This window comes from Tamandua tetradactyla, chromosome 12 (genome assembly GCF_023851605.1).
Source record: "Tamandua tetradactyla isolate mTamTet1 chromosome 12, mTamTet1.pri, whole genome shotgun sequence".
Classification (NCBI taxonomy): domain Eukaryota; kingdom Metazoa; phylum Chordata; class Mammalia; order Pilosa; family Myrmecophagidae; genus Tamandua; species Tamandua tetradactyla.
This window is the reverse complement of record NC_135338.1, coordinates 19,563,567-19,578,884: the sequence shown is the minus strand read 5'-3', so window position 1 is coordinate 19,578,884 and position 15,318 is coordinate 19,563,567. Positions and strand designations below refer to the sequence as shown.

At 48.3% G+C, this 15,318-nt stretch overlaps 1 pseudogene; it reads right to left on the bottom strand.

The window, feature by feature from the left end:
* Positions 1–861: 861 nt before the first annotated feature.
* On the bottom strand, positions 862–1,840 carry LOC143651363 (sterile alpha motif domain-containing protein 5 pseudogene; annotated as a pseudogene).
* Positions 1,841–15,318: the final 13,478 nt, after the last annotated feature.

The following is a 15,318-nucleotide window of genomic DNA, read 5'->3' as shown; positions in this document are numbered from 1 at the left end:
CAGGGCATCCCTGCATTTGGGAGGGGAAGGCTGTGTGCAAGGAGAGGAGCTTTTCAGGACTGATGGAGGAGCGTGCAGGGAAGCTCCGTGGCTGCTGGGCATGGTATGCCCAAGGGTGGGGCTTGGGTGTCAAAGCAACTACCAAAAAGTCCCCGTTCTCAGTGGTGCGGCCTCCGCCCAGAGTCTGCCTGGCGTGGGTCCCCATGGCTGCTCCACCGGCTGCTCTGCACGGCTGCGGCCCCAGCACCTCTGCATGTTCCTCCTGGGCTTCCCAGGCAGGTGTCTTCCTGCGAGCCTGTGCACTTTCCAGTGTGGCCAGGGAAGGGCTCTGGTGAGCCTGTGGAGCAGCCATGGGGACCCACGCCAGGCAAACTCTGGGTGGACTGCGCGCCGCTTGGAACTGGGTCTTTATGTTAGTTACTTTGACACCCAAGCCCCATCCTTGGGCCTGCCATGCCCAGCAGCCATGGAGCTTCCAGGCCCTTCCTGGCGCCCTCCTCCCTCAGTCTTAAAAAGCTCCTCTCCTTGAGCACAGCCTTCCCCTCCCAAGTGTGGGACGCCCTGGGAACCCCAGGCCATAGTGCCTGCCTGCATTCTGTACCCTTCGGGGGAAAAAACTCATCTCAAGGGAGCTTGCCTGCACCTTATTAACGCCCGTCCCATCAAAACCCCATGTCTAGCCCCAACCCTGGCAACTTTACATTGAGCCGCTGTGGGGGAGTCCCGGGCAGAAGGGAGGTCACTTTCCTTGCGCACCGAGCACAAAGACATACTACAGCCAGTGTCTCTTTGGAGTCACTCAAAATGCAAAGAAAGACAAGAAGAAAAGGAAGGCCCAAGACAAGGTAGCTATTACCCAGTCTTCTCCTGCCCTTCAGATCCCACGGCCCCCAGAGCACCGCAGGAGCCCAGGACTCGGTTCCGCCAGGGGCTGCGCGGAGACCCGGCCCCAGCTGAGGGCGAAGGGTGCAGAGTCCGCCTCACCCGCACCTGTGACCCTGCAAGGAAGGAATGAGCAGCCGCAAGAGAAAAATGTAGAGAAGCCGCAGGCCCGACGCCCGCCCCCTGCTCACCTGACGTGGGTGCGGGGCCTTGCCCCGGCGCACACCATCGCGCATCATCTTGTCCTGGATCAGGATCTTCTGCTTCAGCCGGGGGTGGCTCATCCTCTCCCGGGTGCGGTGGGCCCTGCGGGGCTGGCTCCGGCGGCCGAGACTTCGGAAGGCTTCGGGGAACCCGGGGTCGGCGGGAGGCGGCGGCTTGAGCGTGAAGCAGAGGTCGGCGGTGGCCTCATCCTGCTCCCGCAGGTGGCCCACGTCCTCCAGGAAGCGGCGGCGGTGCACGGGCGCCAGCACCCCGATGGCGTCCAGGTCGGGGTCCCCGATCTGCCGGCACACCTCCAGGTCGTCTTAGCAGTTGTCCAGGAAGGACTGCGGGTACTGCGCGAGCAGCGGCGCCCGCAGCCACTTTTAAACCACGCTGCTGCCCGTGCCGGCGCCGGCGCTCCAACTTCGGGCCTCGGCGCGCGGGGACCGACAGACAGCGCGGAAGTTGTCCTCGGGCCGCGCGGGCCGCCGCGGGCGGCTCTGACACAGGTGCGAGCGCCTCCGGAAGCGAGCGGTGGCCGAGCGGGCGCAGCGAGCCCCGTGCAGCCGCCGACTCCGGGCGCGCGCCCTGGGTGCAGTAAGGGGGCGCGCCGCCGGGTTGCGCCCGGGAGCGATGCGGGGTGAAGTCGGCGCAGCCGGGGGCAGCCGGGGCCGCCGCTCTGCCCGCGCGCGCCCGTCCCCGTCCGAGGCTGCGTCTCCCGTGTGCCCTGGCAGCGACACGGCTTCCTCCGCATGGCCGCGCACCGATGTGCAGCGCGAGACCCGCGTCCTCCCGCGGGGGAGGGTCCTGGGACCCGCCCGAGGCCCGCGGCGCCTTCGAGCGCCCCCCCCGCGTTCGCTGCGATCCCGCCTCTGTCTGGCCGGCCCCGCGCGCCTTCACCGGCCTGTCCCAGCCGGCGCGCTCCTGGCCGCTCCTAGGCCCGCACCCGGGTGGGGCGCGCCGGGCTTGGCTGCGCGGCCTCGGCTCCCTCCAGCCGCGTGGAAACCTCCTGCTGCTGTTACTGCCGAGCTCAGGTTCGGGGGGGGGGGGGGGGGGGGGGGGGTGGGGGGTGGGGGGGGGTGGGGGAGCAGCACTTTCTCAGGATGGCGCATCCCTCCCTGGGGCACAACCTCCCCGCCCGCGCGCTCCCTAACCCTGCTCTCTGGTGCCCCTGCCAGTCCCATCCCCTGCTCTTCCACTGCCCCTTCCCTGCCCCTGCCACAGGCCCTGCCCCTGCCCCTGCCCCTGCCCCTGGCCCAGCTCCGGAACCTGCCCAACTCCCTGGCCCGATCCCTGGCCCTAAACCAGCACCTGGCCCTACCCCTGTCCTTTCCCCAGCCCCTGGTCCTGACCCTGTCCCTACCGAAGCCCCTGGCACTGTCCCTGCCCCTGTCACAGCTCTCAGCCCTGCCCTGTCCCTACCCTGCCCCTGACCATGCACCTGCCCTGTTCCTGCTATGCCTGTGCCCCGGCCCCTGGCACTGCCCCAGCTCCTGCCCTGCCCCTGCCTCAGCCCCTGGGCCTGGCCCTGGCCCTGGCCCTGGCTCTGCCCCTGAGCTTGCCACAGCTCTTGGCCCTGGCCCTGCCCATGACCTTGCTCCTGGCCCTGCCCCTGTCCCTATCCTGCCCTGCCCCTGCCCCTGGCCCTACCCAAGCCCCACCCCCTGCCCCTGCCACAAGCCCTGCCCCTGGGCTACCCCTAGCCCCTGGCCCTGGCCCTGCCACTGCTCCTGCCCCAGCCCGTGGCCCTGCCCCAGCCCTCGGCCCTGCCCCTGCCCCTGGCCCTGGCCCTGGCCCTGCACCAGCCACTGTCCCTGCCCCTGCCCCTGCCCCAGCCCTCGGCCCTGCACCTGCTCCTGGCCCTGGCCTGGCCCTAGCCCTAACTCTGCCCCTGGCCCTGTCATGCCCCTGCCCCTGCCCCAACCCCAGCCCCTGCCACTGCCACAGCCCATGTTCCTGCCAATGGCTATGCCCCTGCCCCTGGCAATGCAACTTCTCTTGCTCTGCCCTTGCCCCCGGCCCTAACCCAGACCCTGGCCCTGCCACTGGGCCTGCCCTAGCTCCTGGCCCTGGCCCTGCCCCAGTTCCTACCTTAGCCCCTGGCCCTGGCCCTGCCTCAATCACTGCCCCTGACACTGCCCTGCCCCTGCCGTGTCCCTGGTCCTGCCCCAGACCCTGGCCCTGGCCCTGCCCCTGCACAAGCCCCTGGCCCTGCCCTGTGCCCTGCCGCTGCCCAGGTCCCTGGCCCTGACCCTAGCCTTGCCCCTGCCCCAGCCCTAGGCCCTTCTGCTGCCCCTGGCCATGCCCCTGCCATGCCCATGCACCTGCCTCAGCCCCAGCCCCTGGCCCTGCTTCTGACCCTGGCCCAGCCAAGCCCCTGCCACTGCCCCTGGCCCTGCCCTGCCACTGCCCCTGGCCCTGGCCTTGCCCCTGCCACGGCACCTGCTCGTGTCCCTACCCTGCCCTGCCCCTTCCACTGGCCCTACCCCAGCCCCTGCCCCTGTGCCTGCCCCTGGCCCTGGCCATGCCCCTGGGCCCGTCTCAGACCCTGGCCCTCGCCCTGCCCCAGCCCCTACCCCAGACCTGGCCATGGCCCTGTCCCTGGCCCTGCAACTGCCCCTGCCCCTGGCTGTGCCCCAGTCCTCGGCCCTGCCCCTGCCTGTCCCAGGACCTGGCCCTAGCTCTGCCCCTGGCGTAGCCATGCCCCTGCCCCTATCGCAGCCCCTGCACCTGCCCCTGTCCCAACCCTGGCTCTGGCCCTGCCCGCTGCACCTGGTGATGACTGTGTCCCAACCCTGCCCTGCCTCTGCCCCTTGCCCCTGCCCTTGACCTTGGCCCTGGCCCTGCCCCTGCCCCGGCTCCTGGCCGTGCCCCTTGTCCTGTCCCAGTACCTGGCCAAGTCCCTGCCCCTGCCCCTGTCGTAGCCCATGCCCCTCGCCTTGCCCCAGGCACTGGCCCTGTCGCTATGCAGGGCAGGTCTGAGTTGGACAGTCTGGCATTAGGAGGCTGTGAAGGTGACAGCGACAAGATCTCACCCCGGGAGCAGAACAGACCAGCAGCTCCGAAAAGTCCCTGAGAGCCGAGCCAGGAGGCGAGGGTCTCTGGGGCGCCCAGGCGGCCTACAGGGGCCGCTGGCCAGAGCCGCCTGGGCAGGGATTGGGGTGGGTGGGGACCGCGACAGAGAGACTGAGGGGCCCAGAGAATGAGAAGGTGCTGGAGAGCGTTGGAGGGGACAGGCAGGGAGACCAGAGAGCGAGAGTTAGGGAGCGCGCGGGCCAGGAGGGGTGCCGTCCCTGAGAAATGTTAATGATGCCATGACCACCTTTTATTCATATGGATTTCAGCAACACCATCATTTCCAAAGAGTATCTTGTATTTCATTCAATAAATCATTAAGTCAAACAGAGAGAATGGTTACTCGAAGGTGACAGGTCTTTAAATGTTTTACTTTATTACATCATAGAGTAGACCATAATACTGTCAGGAGTTTGAGGGAGAGGTCAATGAGAGTTGAAGCCATGGTTAAGACAGGGAGAATGGTTTAATGGTTTACCCTTTTGAGATTTCGTTCACTTTTTTTTTTAACTTTTTCATTGTATAATATAACATATATACAAAGCAAAGAAAGAAAAAAGCAATAGTTTTCAAAGCCCTCTTTGACAAGTAGTTATAGGGCTGATCCCAGAGTTTGTCATGGGCAAAGTCAACTTTTTTTCTTTTTTATGAAAAATAGCATACATACAAAAAAAGCAATAAATTTCAAAGCACAGCACCACAGTTAGTTGTAGAACAGATTTCAGAGTTTGGTATGGGTTATAACTTCATAATTTTAGGTTTAAACATTTATTGGGGGGGCATTTTTGTAGATGGCATATTTTATTTCAAATCCCAATTATTCATTGCTGATATATTGGTAAGCAATTGTCTTTGGTACTTTGGCTTTTTTTGGGAGGGGCAGTGCATGGCCCTGGAATTGAACCCAGGCCTCATGCATGGAAGGTGAGCATTCTATCGCTGAACCCCCCATGCACCCAATACATTGCCTTTTGTACAGTAGACTGACCTTCCTATAAACACTGATTTTTTTCTAGGAGTTTTTTTTTGGTGACATTTATGCCATCTTCAAATAAAGACAATATTATTCCTTCCTTTCTACTGTATGATTTCTTTCCCTTTTCTTGTCTTACTGCACTAGCTAGAACTTTCAGTATAATGTTGAATAGGAATGAGGAGATATATATCAAAGTATATCAACCATCTTTGATCTGTTGTTTATCTAAGAGAAAAGGGTCCTATGTCGTCATTAAGTATGATGTTAGCTGTAGGATTTTTTTAAGATATGTGCTATGGAGTTGATGATGGTCCCCTCAATTCCTAGTTTTCTGAGAGTCTCATTCATTAATGGTGTTTGGACTATATCAAATGCTTTTTCTGTATCAATTGATATGGTTAAATGTTTTTTTTTCTCCCATTAATCTGTTGATATGGTCAATTGCATTGATTTTTCAAATCTTCAATCAGCACTGCATACATGGAATAAATCAAGTCACTTGATCCTGGTTTATCATCTTTTAAAACATTGTATTCAAATTGCTAATATTTTGTTGAGGAATGTTTAAATCTATGTTTATAGAAGATATTGGTCTGTAATATTATTTTCTTATAATATCTTTATCTGATTTTGGCATTAAGGCAATGCAGGCCTCACAGAATGAGTTCAAAAATGCTCCTTCAGTTTCTATAATCTGGAGGTGATTATGGTGCTTTCTTTCTCTTTTTGGTGCATTTTTAATTATTGATTCCATTTCTTTAATTTTGTTCTCTTGTGTGAAGCTTGATAGTTGGGGCCTTTCAAGGAATTGATTTATTTCACCTAAGTTGTCAAATTTGTGGACATAGAGTTGTTAATAGTATCTCCTTTTCATACATTTAATTTCCATGGTATCAGTTGTGATGAACTGTCTTAGTTTTTGGCTTGAGCAATTTGTGATGTCTCTCTTCTTTTGGTAATCATGGTGATAAATTTATTAAATTTTATTGATCTTTTTAAAAATCAGCTTTTGACTTCATTGGTTTTCTCTACTGCTTCCCTGATTTCATTAATTTCTGCTTCAATTTATATTACTTCCTTTCTTCTCTTTGTTTTTGATTAATATTCTCTTCTGTATCTAGTTTCCTAGATATTTACGTATGGTAGTTTAATTTATTTCTAATCTGTGCATTTGCATTTACTGCTATAAATTCCCTCTAAGCACTCCTTTTGATGCGTCCCCAAATTTGGATTTCTGTGAATTATTGTCTGTTCAAAGTTAGTAATGCCTATCATGAGTACTCTAGCATCAGTCAATATTTATTATATTTTGTTTTCATTTTCAATGTCTTTGTTATGCACTTTTGTAATATATTCAAGAAATATGACATCATGAAGCATAAAAGAAATAACATCTGTGAAGGCACAGGAAATACACCATCATGAACAACTACAGGAAATTTTTATTTCTGTAAAGTTTATACTGTCAAGGATGTTTAATTTATTAAAATAGTTTGTATAACTAGAATATCTTATTGAAGTTAGAATCAAATTACTTGAATAGTATAGATTTAAAACAGTGAATCTCTGGATTAAAAAAATTCTTTCTTTTCTTTATGATAAAAATTAACCTTAATATGTAGTTATCGGTTCCAAACACATCATTTTGCAAGACTGGCTAAATCAAATAAAAAATTTGAGGATATAGGAACTATGAACCTATGATTAGATGCCAAATTAAATTATTTGGGCAGTATGCTGTTTTGAAACTATTGTGTACCTCCAAAAAGCCATGCTCTTTTAATCATAATCTAATCTTGCGGGGGCAGCCATCTCCAATATTTTAGGGTAGGACCTCTTGATTAGGTTGTTTACATTGAGATGTGACACACCCAATGTGGGTGTGAACTTTCAGTTAGATGGAGATGTAACTCAGCCCATTGAAGGGATCCTAATTAGTCTACCGGAGTCTCTAGGAGAGCACCCAGAGAGCAGAGGACCAACACAGCTGAAAACATTTGGAGATGCAGAGGCAAACATCAGAAGGACCCATAGGACCTGCAAGAGCTGTTTGAAACCCAAAGCTGAGAGAGGATCCCAGCAGACATTGCCATGTGCCCTCTCATGAGATGCTAAGCAAACAAGAACCCAGAGCTTTGCCTTGGAAAAGCTAAGTGAGGGCCCACAGATGCTTAGAGAGGAAGCCACCAAAATCAGAAGCACAAAGTAATGAAGCAGGAGCCAGATGCCAGCCACATGCCTTCCCAGATGACAGAGAAATCCCACATGCTATTCAGCCTTTTCTCAGAGTCATGGTATCTCTCTCTGGATGCCTTAGTTTGGACATTTTTATAAATAAACTTGAAATTTAATGAATCTACTTTATAAAAGCCTTTACCTTTCTCGTATATTGCATTCTGTCAGCATTAGCAAATTAAAACAGGCATCATAAGACATATTTTCCCTTCATTGTTCTACTTACCCTTGTCATCTCCCATCCTCCAATATCAGCTCTCACGTGGAGCATATGTGTGTGTGTTAAGGGATAGAGTTGGTTCCACTAAGAGAAATATTGGAAATCTAGAATTCAGAATCAAGATTTTCTTTGGCTTAGACTGAACTTGTGTATTTCTAAAAACAAATCATCACAAAGCAACTTCAATAAGGTAAACAGATACACATTTGTTACATGATTGAGCTGGTCCAAACAGATTTTAGGCATCTTCATTTTCTAAATACCCAATATTCTTAATGACAGAATAGCTTATAAAAGGACAAAGGATATACCTTCTATATCATCAAATTGCATTGGTAACATTTCATTTTTGCATATAAGCTCTGTGAATAATTTAGGTAATCTAGCTTTCAGATTCATGCCTCTGTCCTGAGTTAGCAAAAAAAAAAAAATTCTGTCCAGTTAATGCTCACTTGAGAGTATTTGTGTGTGTGCGTGTGTGTGTGTGTGTGTGTGTGTGTGTGTGTTACAGTGATAGAGTCGGTCCCACTGAGAGAAAACTTGGGAATACAGAATTCAGAATCAAGATTCTTCGATCACACTTCTTTTCTCCATAATTACCCCCTTCCATCCCAAACTTCACAACCCCACAGAACCTTCCTTGGGATTCTAGGTGTACTTAAGAATATGATCCCAGTGAAATAACATTGCTTAGCTGTCCTCAACTTCCTAATGGATAAATTGGAAAGAAAGATGTTTTCTCTACAACTCTCCCAGCTATAACAGTATCCTTTTCCATGATTCCTTGAGTGATTTATTTGCCTGTAATACTATAGAAAAATTTTCATCTAAATATATATTGACTCTCAAGCCAAGGCTGGGTTTAAACATACACGTTTCTGGATATATTTTCTGTGAAAATATTACCAAGTGAAAACTACTGTGGAATAAAAGTAAACAAAAGATATATTTATTTAAAGTATTGTTTACAAATTTATGAAAACACATCCCAGAATTTCAATTGCATAATTTTTGACTCTCATTTTAAACTGGGGACATTTTAAAGAATGCTTACTTGAAATAACTTTTCTTTCTATTTTTTATGATAAAAATAATACATATAAATCAAGAAAAAATGCCAACAGAATTTTGAAAAAATTAAAATTGAAAGTACCAGTGATGGTTAGGTTTTGTTATCACCTTGGCTAGGTAATGATGCCCAGCTGTCTAGTCAGGCAAGCACTGGCCTAACCATGGCTGGAAAGATATTTCATGGCTGGTTGATAAACTAGAAGGCTGTTTTATTAAATCATCAGTTAGCTTTTGCAGCTGGGGCTAATTTCATCTAGGATCAACTAAGGACACATTTCCCACAAATTAGGTCATCCAATCAGCTGGGTTTAATCCAGTCAGTTGAATATTTTTTTTAAAGGAGAAGAGAGAATTTTCAATGCTTCTTCAGCCCCAATGCTCTCCTGTGGAGTTCGTCCATGCCCTTCTTCAGAGTGGGAAGCTTCACAGCCTGCCTATGGATTTGGGACTTTTCTATTCCCACTGTAGTATGAGACACCTTAATAAATCTCATATTTATAGATAGCTCCTGTTTGTTCTGTTTCTCTAGATACAACTTGGTACTAGGAGTAGCTCTTGAGAAACAGAATCTTAAAATTGGATTTTTACAAATGGCTTTCTACTCTGACTAGACACAAAAGCACTAATGACTGTTTCCAATAATCAAGACAGCAGTGACAGACCACAGGGTGAGTTGGCAATAGAGACACAGAGTATCACCACTAGATTCTGCTAATTGTACACTTCCATGAGGCAAGGCTTTGGGTGTGAGTGTTTTTGACACCTTAATGGAATTTTGTGGAATTAGGAATTAGGATGATGGTGGTTGCTTGTTAGATACACTGGATACAACTATGAGGGAAAGGGATGAGCTGAAAGCTTCAAATTTGCAACCTAAGCATGGTCTGAAAGACGTAGAAGTTTCCATGCGTGCCCTGAAAGAAAATGTTCTTTCCTGTGGTTGCAGACTTAAGAGCTCTGAAAAGCACACACAGAGCATCCCTGTGCAAGTAGCAGATTTACAACATAAACTGAAATCTCAGCTTTGCAGGGTATCTGCTGTTAAGGCTAAGGGCTTTCATTGGAAAAGAATGGGATCCCGAATCTTGGACTGGGGACATATGTTTTGATAATGATGGCAATGGGGTCATGGAAACCGTGGAATCTGCTGAGCTTTTGCTAGATAATCCTGTAATGGTCTATGCTGAGGACCTCTAGCCTGCCTTAAGGAAATGGCTTCCTGGCCACCAGTCTGCTCTGAGGAGTCTGCTGTCCAAATTCTACCTATAAAGAGATTAACCCTATAAATCTATAACCTATAAACCTATAACCACCTCGCCTGGGGAAACAGCCCTCACTTCTCCTTCTAGAGTGATTAATCCTGTTACACCAGATGAAACTGCAACGGGATGCCTTGGGGTTTTCATGACCCACACCCACCACCCCTCTTTTCTTCAAAACTTGTACCTAATCTAAAGTCCCAATAGGCCCCAAAAGTGAGCTACAAGGTGTGACTCATGAGAAGGTATACTCTACTCCAAAGAACTGCATAAGTTTCCCAATCTATATAGACAGAAGTCAGTGGAGTATGTGTGGGGATGGGTATTAAGGGTGTGGAATAATGGTAGAAGGACCATAAAGTTGGAGCAAGTTGAATTTATTGATGTGAGCCCACTAAGCAGAGATTCTGTATTCAGTATCGTAGCTCAAGGAGTTAGAAAGGGCATTAACAGTTGGTTTGGATGGTTGGCTGAAACATGGATCAAAAGGTGGCCAACATTACCCGAGGTCAAAATGCCAGTACTGCCCTGTTATAATGTAGATGAGGGGATTCAGAGGCTTAGAGAGATGGGAAAGTTAGAGTGAATTTATCATGAAAGACCAGCTCACACACCCCAGGAATGTCCAGAGGTAACATCTTTCACCAGAATTTTGAGAAGTAAATTTGTGAGACTAGTTCCATCATCCCTGAAGAGCTCTATAGTCACCTTTGTCCGTAGGTCAGATATTACCATGGGAACTGCTGTCAGTGAGCTGGAATCCTTAAACACAACGGGGATGATTGGATCCTGAGTCAGCACAAGCCAAGTGGTGACAATTAATCACCATAGAAAAGTTAGATGTTGCCTCCAAAATGGACAGCAGACTCAAAGCAGTAGTCAAAATAATCTGACTCACAGAGACTTGTGGCATTGGCTGGTAGATTGTGGGGTACCTAGAAGTAAAATAGATGGGCAGTCTACTGAATTCTTATTTTAACTGTATAAGCAGAAGAATTCTAGGTCAGGTGAATGGAAGCCTAACATGAATTACAAAAGCAGAGAGTCACGCCCCCGTAATTCCCAGACTTGAGCTAATTTACAGACCCAGAGCCCCTTGAATGAGGGGAGGACCAGGTACCCTTGGGGAAGGATCCTGTCAGACTGCCTAAAATTTACACTGTTAGTCTTCCTCCCAGCCTTCCCCACGGAGACCTACAGCCTTTCACCAGGGTGACTGTGCATTGGGGAAAAGAAAATGATCAGATATTTCAGGAATTATTAGACACTGGCTCAGAAGTGACACTAACTCCAGGAGACCTAAAATGGACTCTGGTCTTACAGAGTAGGGGCTGATGGAATCAGGTGATCAATGGAATTCTAGCTTAATTCCATTTCACAGTGGGCCCACTGGTCCCTGGACTCATTCTGTGGTCATTTCCCCAGTCCCAGAATGCTTAATTGTAACTGACATACTCAGAAATAGAAGGAATCTCCACATTGGTCCTCTGACTTATGGAGTGGGGGCTATTATGGTAGAAAAGGCCAAGTGGAAGCCAGTAGAACTGCCCCTACCTAGCAAAATAGTAAATCAGAAGCAATATTGGATTCCTGGAGGGAATGCTGAGATTAGTGCCACTGTTAAGGACTTGAAGGATGCAGGGGTGGTGATTCCCACCACAGCCCCATTTAACCCTCCTATTTGAACTGTGCAGAAAACATATGGTTCTTGGAGGATGACAGTGGAGTATTGTAAACTTAACTAGGTGGTGACTCCAATTGCAGCTGCTTTTCCAGGTGTGCTATTATTGTTTGAGCAAATCAGCACATCTCCTGGTACCTGGTGCTATTGATCTGGAAACTGCTTTTTTCCTCAATAGTTGTCAGTAAGGACCACTAGATTTGTGATCAGTAAGAGTCACAGTTTGCATTCAGCTGGCAAACCCAGCAGTATAACTTCCCTGCCTACCTCAGGATTATATCAATTTACCCGCCTGATGTCATGGTCCGCACAGAACTTGATCATTTCTCCCTCCCACAAGACATCACACTATATTGATGATAGCATGTTGTTTGGACCTAGTGAGCAAGACGTAGCAAGTATTTTAGACACTGGTAAGACATTTTGCATGTCCAAAGATAGGAGAAAAATCCAAGAAAAATATAGGGGCTCTCCACCTCAGTGAAATTTCTGGGTGGCCAGTAGTTTGGGACACATCAAGATATCCCTTCTAAGGTGAAGGATAAGCTGCTGCGTCTAGCCCTGCCTAAGACCAAAAAAAGAGGCAAAATGCCTAGTTGGCCTCTTTGGATTTTGGAATCAAAATATACCTCATTTGGGTGTGCTACTCCAGCCCATTTTCTGAAAACCAGAAAAGCTGCTAGTTTTGAATGGGGATCTGAACAAGAAGAGGCTCTGCGACAGGTCCAGACTGCTGTGTATGCTGGTCTGACAATTGGGCCATATGATCCAGCAGATACAATGGTGCTGGAAGTGTCAGTGGCAAAAAGCGTTGCTGTCTGGAACTTTTGGCAGGTCTCTATAGGAGAATCATAATGCAATCCTTAGGATTTTGGAGTAAAGCCTTATCATCCATTGTAGATAACTATGTTACTTTTGAAAAACAGCTTTTGACCAGCTACTGGGCCTTAGTAGAAACACTTCAACCTGGGCCACAAAGTTACCATGAGACATGAGTTGCTTATCATGAGCTGGATGTTGTCTGACCCACCAAGCTATAAAGCTGAGTGTGCACAGCAGCATTCCATCATAAAATGGAAATGGTATATAAGAGACAGGGCTCAAGCAGGTCCTGAAGGCACAAGTAGGTTACACAAAGAAGTGATCTCCCATCACATTACCTTCTCTTTCCCAGATTAGAGTTATGGTCTCTTTCCCAGACCAGAGCTATGGCTTCTTGAGGACTTCCTTACAGTCAGTCAACTGAGAAAGAGAAAACTCAGGTGTGGTTTACAGATGTTTCTGCAGGATATGCAGGTACCACCTGGAAGTGGACAGCTGTAGCACTACAACCCCTTTCTGGGATATCCTTAAAAGACAGTGGAGAGAGGAAAACCTCTCAGTGGGGAGAATTTCAAGCAGTGCACCTAGTTGTTCATTTTGCTTGGAAGGAGAACTGGCCACAGGCACATCTGTATACTGATTCATGGGCTACTGCTACTGGTTTGGCTGGATGGTCAGGGACTTGGAAGAAGCATGATTGGAAAACTGCTGAAAAAGAGGTCTGGGGAAGAGGTCTGTGGAGAGATGTGTCTGAGTGGGCAAAAACATGAAGATATGTGTGCCCATGTGGATGCTCACCAAAGGGTGACCTCAGCAGAGGAAGGTTTTAATAATCAAATTGATAAGATGACCCATACCCATTCTGTGGATACAAGTCATCCCCTCTTCTCAGTCACTCCTGTCATTGCCCAATAGGCTGATGAACAAAGTGGGCATGGTGGTAGGCATGGATGTTGTGCATGGGCTCAGCAAATGGACTTCCATTCTTTAAGGCCACACTGGCTATGGTCATTGCTGAGTGCTATATCTGTGAGCAGCAAACACTCACACTCAGCCCCTGATATGGCACCATTTCCCAAGCAGATCAGCCTGCTACCCTGGTGACAGGTTGATTACTTTGGACCACTTCCATAATGAAAGGGGCAGTGATTTGTTCTAAATGGGGTAGACACGTACTCCAGATATGGGTTTGAATTCCCTGCATGCAATGCTTCTGCCAAAACTATCAACCATGGATGTACAGAATGCCTTATCCATCATCATGGCATTCCACATAGCATTGCTTCTGATCGAGGAAAACAGTTCATAGCAAATGAAGTACAGCAAAGGGCACATACTCAGGGAATTCTTGGTCTTACCATGTTCCCCATCATCCAGAGGCAGTGGGTTATTAAAATGGTGGAATGGCCTTTTGAAGACTCAATTATGGTGCCAACTGGTTGGCACAACCTTGCAGAGCTGGGGCAATGTTCTCCAGGAGGCTGTGTATGCTCTGAATCAGCATTTACTATACCATGCCATTTCTCCCCCAGCTAGGACTCACGGGTCCAGGAATCAAAGGGTGGAAATAGGAGTGTCACCATTTACTATCACCTCTAGTGATCCACTAGAAAAGTTTTTGCTCCCTGTCCCTGCAACCTTAAGCTCTGTAGTTTACAGGTCTTTGTCCCAAAAGGAGGCATGCTTCTACCAGGAGACACAATACAATTGAACTGGAAGTTAAGACAGCCATCTGGCCACTTTGGGCTTCTCATGCCTCTGAGTCAACAAGCAAGGAAAGGAATTACTGTACTATGTGGGGTGATTGATCCTGTCAACAGGAAATAGGACTATAACTACACATTCAAAGTAAAGATGAGTTTTTCTGGAATTCAGGAGATCCCCTAGTGCATCTCTTAGTACTACCATGCCCTGTGATGAGTCAATGGAAAACCATAACATCTCAACCCAGGTGGGACTACCAATGGACCAAAACTTCAGGAATGAAGGTTTGGGTCACCCCACCAGGCAAAGAACCATGATCAGCTGAAGTGCTTGCTGAGGGTAAAGGGAACATGGAATGGGTAGTATAAGAAGGTAGTGATAAATATGAACTTTGACCACATGATTAGTTACGGAAACAAGGACTGTAATGCTGTTTTGTTCATGTTATACTGTTTAAGTTGTAAGAAATCAAGTTTAAGAATGAATATTACCCAAAGATTTGCACTCTATTCTGGAGAGATTTAACGTGTTTCCAGTTCTACGCAAGACAGTTGAGTATTGTTAGGTGAAAGAAAAAATGTGTTTTATTGTTTTTATTTAGAAATTTGGTATGGTTTAAGGTGGCATATATAGCTGCCAAGTTGACTAGGGGTGGACTGTCATGCTCAGGTTCATGTGTCAACTTTGCCAAGTGGTGGTACCTGTTTGTCTGGTTGGGCAAGTGCTGGCTTGTGTTGTTGTGAGAATATTTCATAGAATTAAATCATGATCATGGCAGCTGCATCCACAGCTGATTCAATTTGTAGTCAGCCAAACAGGAGTGTCTTCTGCAATGAGTAATGCTTAATCTAATCACTGGAAGCCTTTTAAGGAGGATTCAGAAGAGACAGGCTCTCTTCCTGCTTTGGCTGGCGAGCCTCTCCTGTGGAATTTGTCCAGAACCTCCATCAGAGTCGTTGGCTTCACAGCCTGCCCTGTGGATTTTGGACTCTGCATTTCTGCAGTCATGTGAGACACTAATATAAATTTTATATTTGTGAGCATTCCCTGTTGATTCTGTTTCTCTAGAGAACCCTAACTAATACATCAACAAAAATATATTTCCTTAGTTAAACAAATTTCTGTCCAGTGCTTGACAGGGCCTGATGCATTGGAGGTATTTGATTAAGTTTTGTTGAATTAATGAATA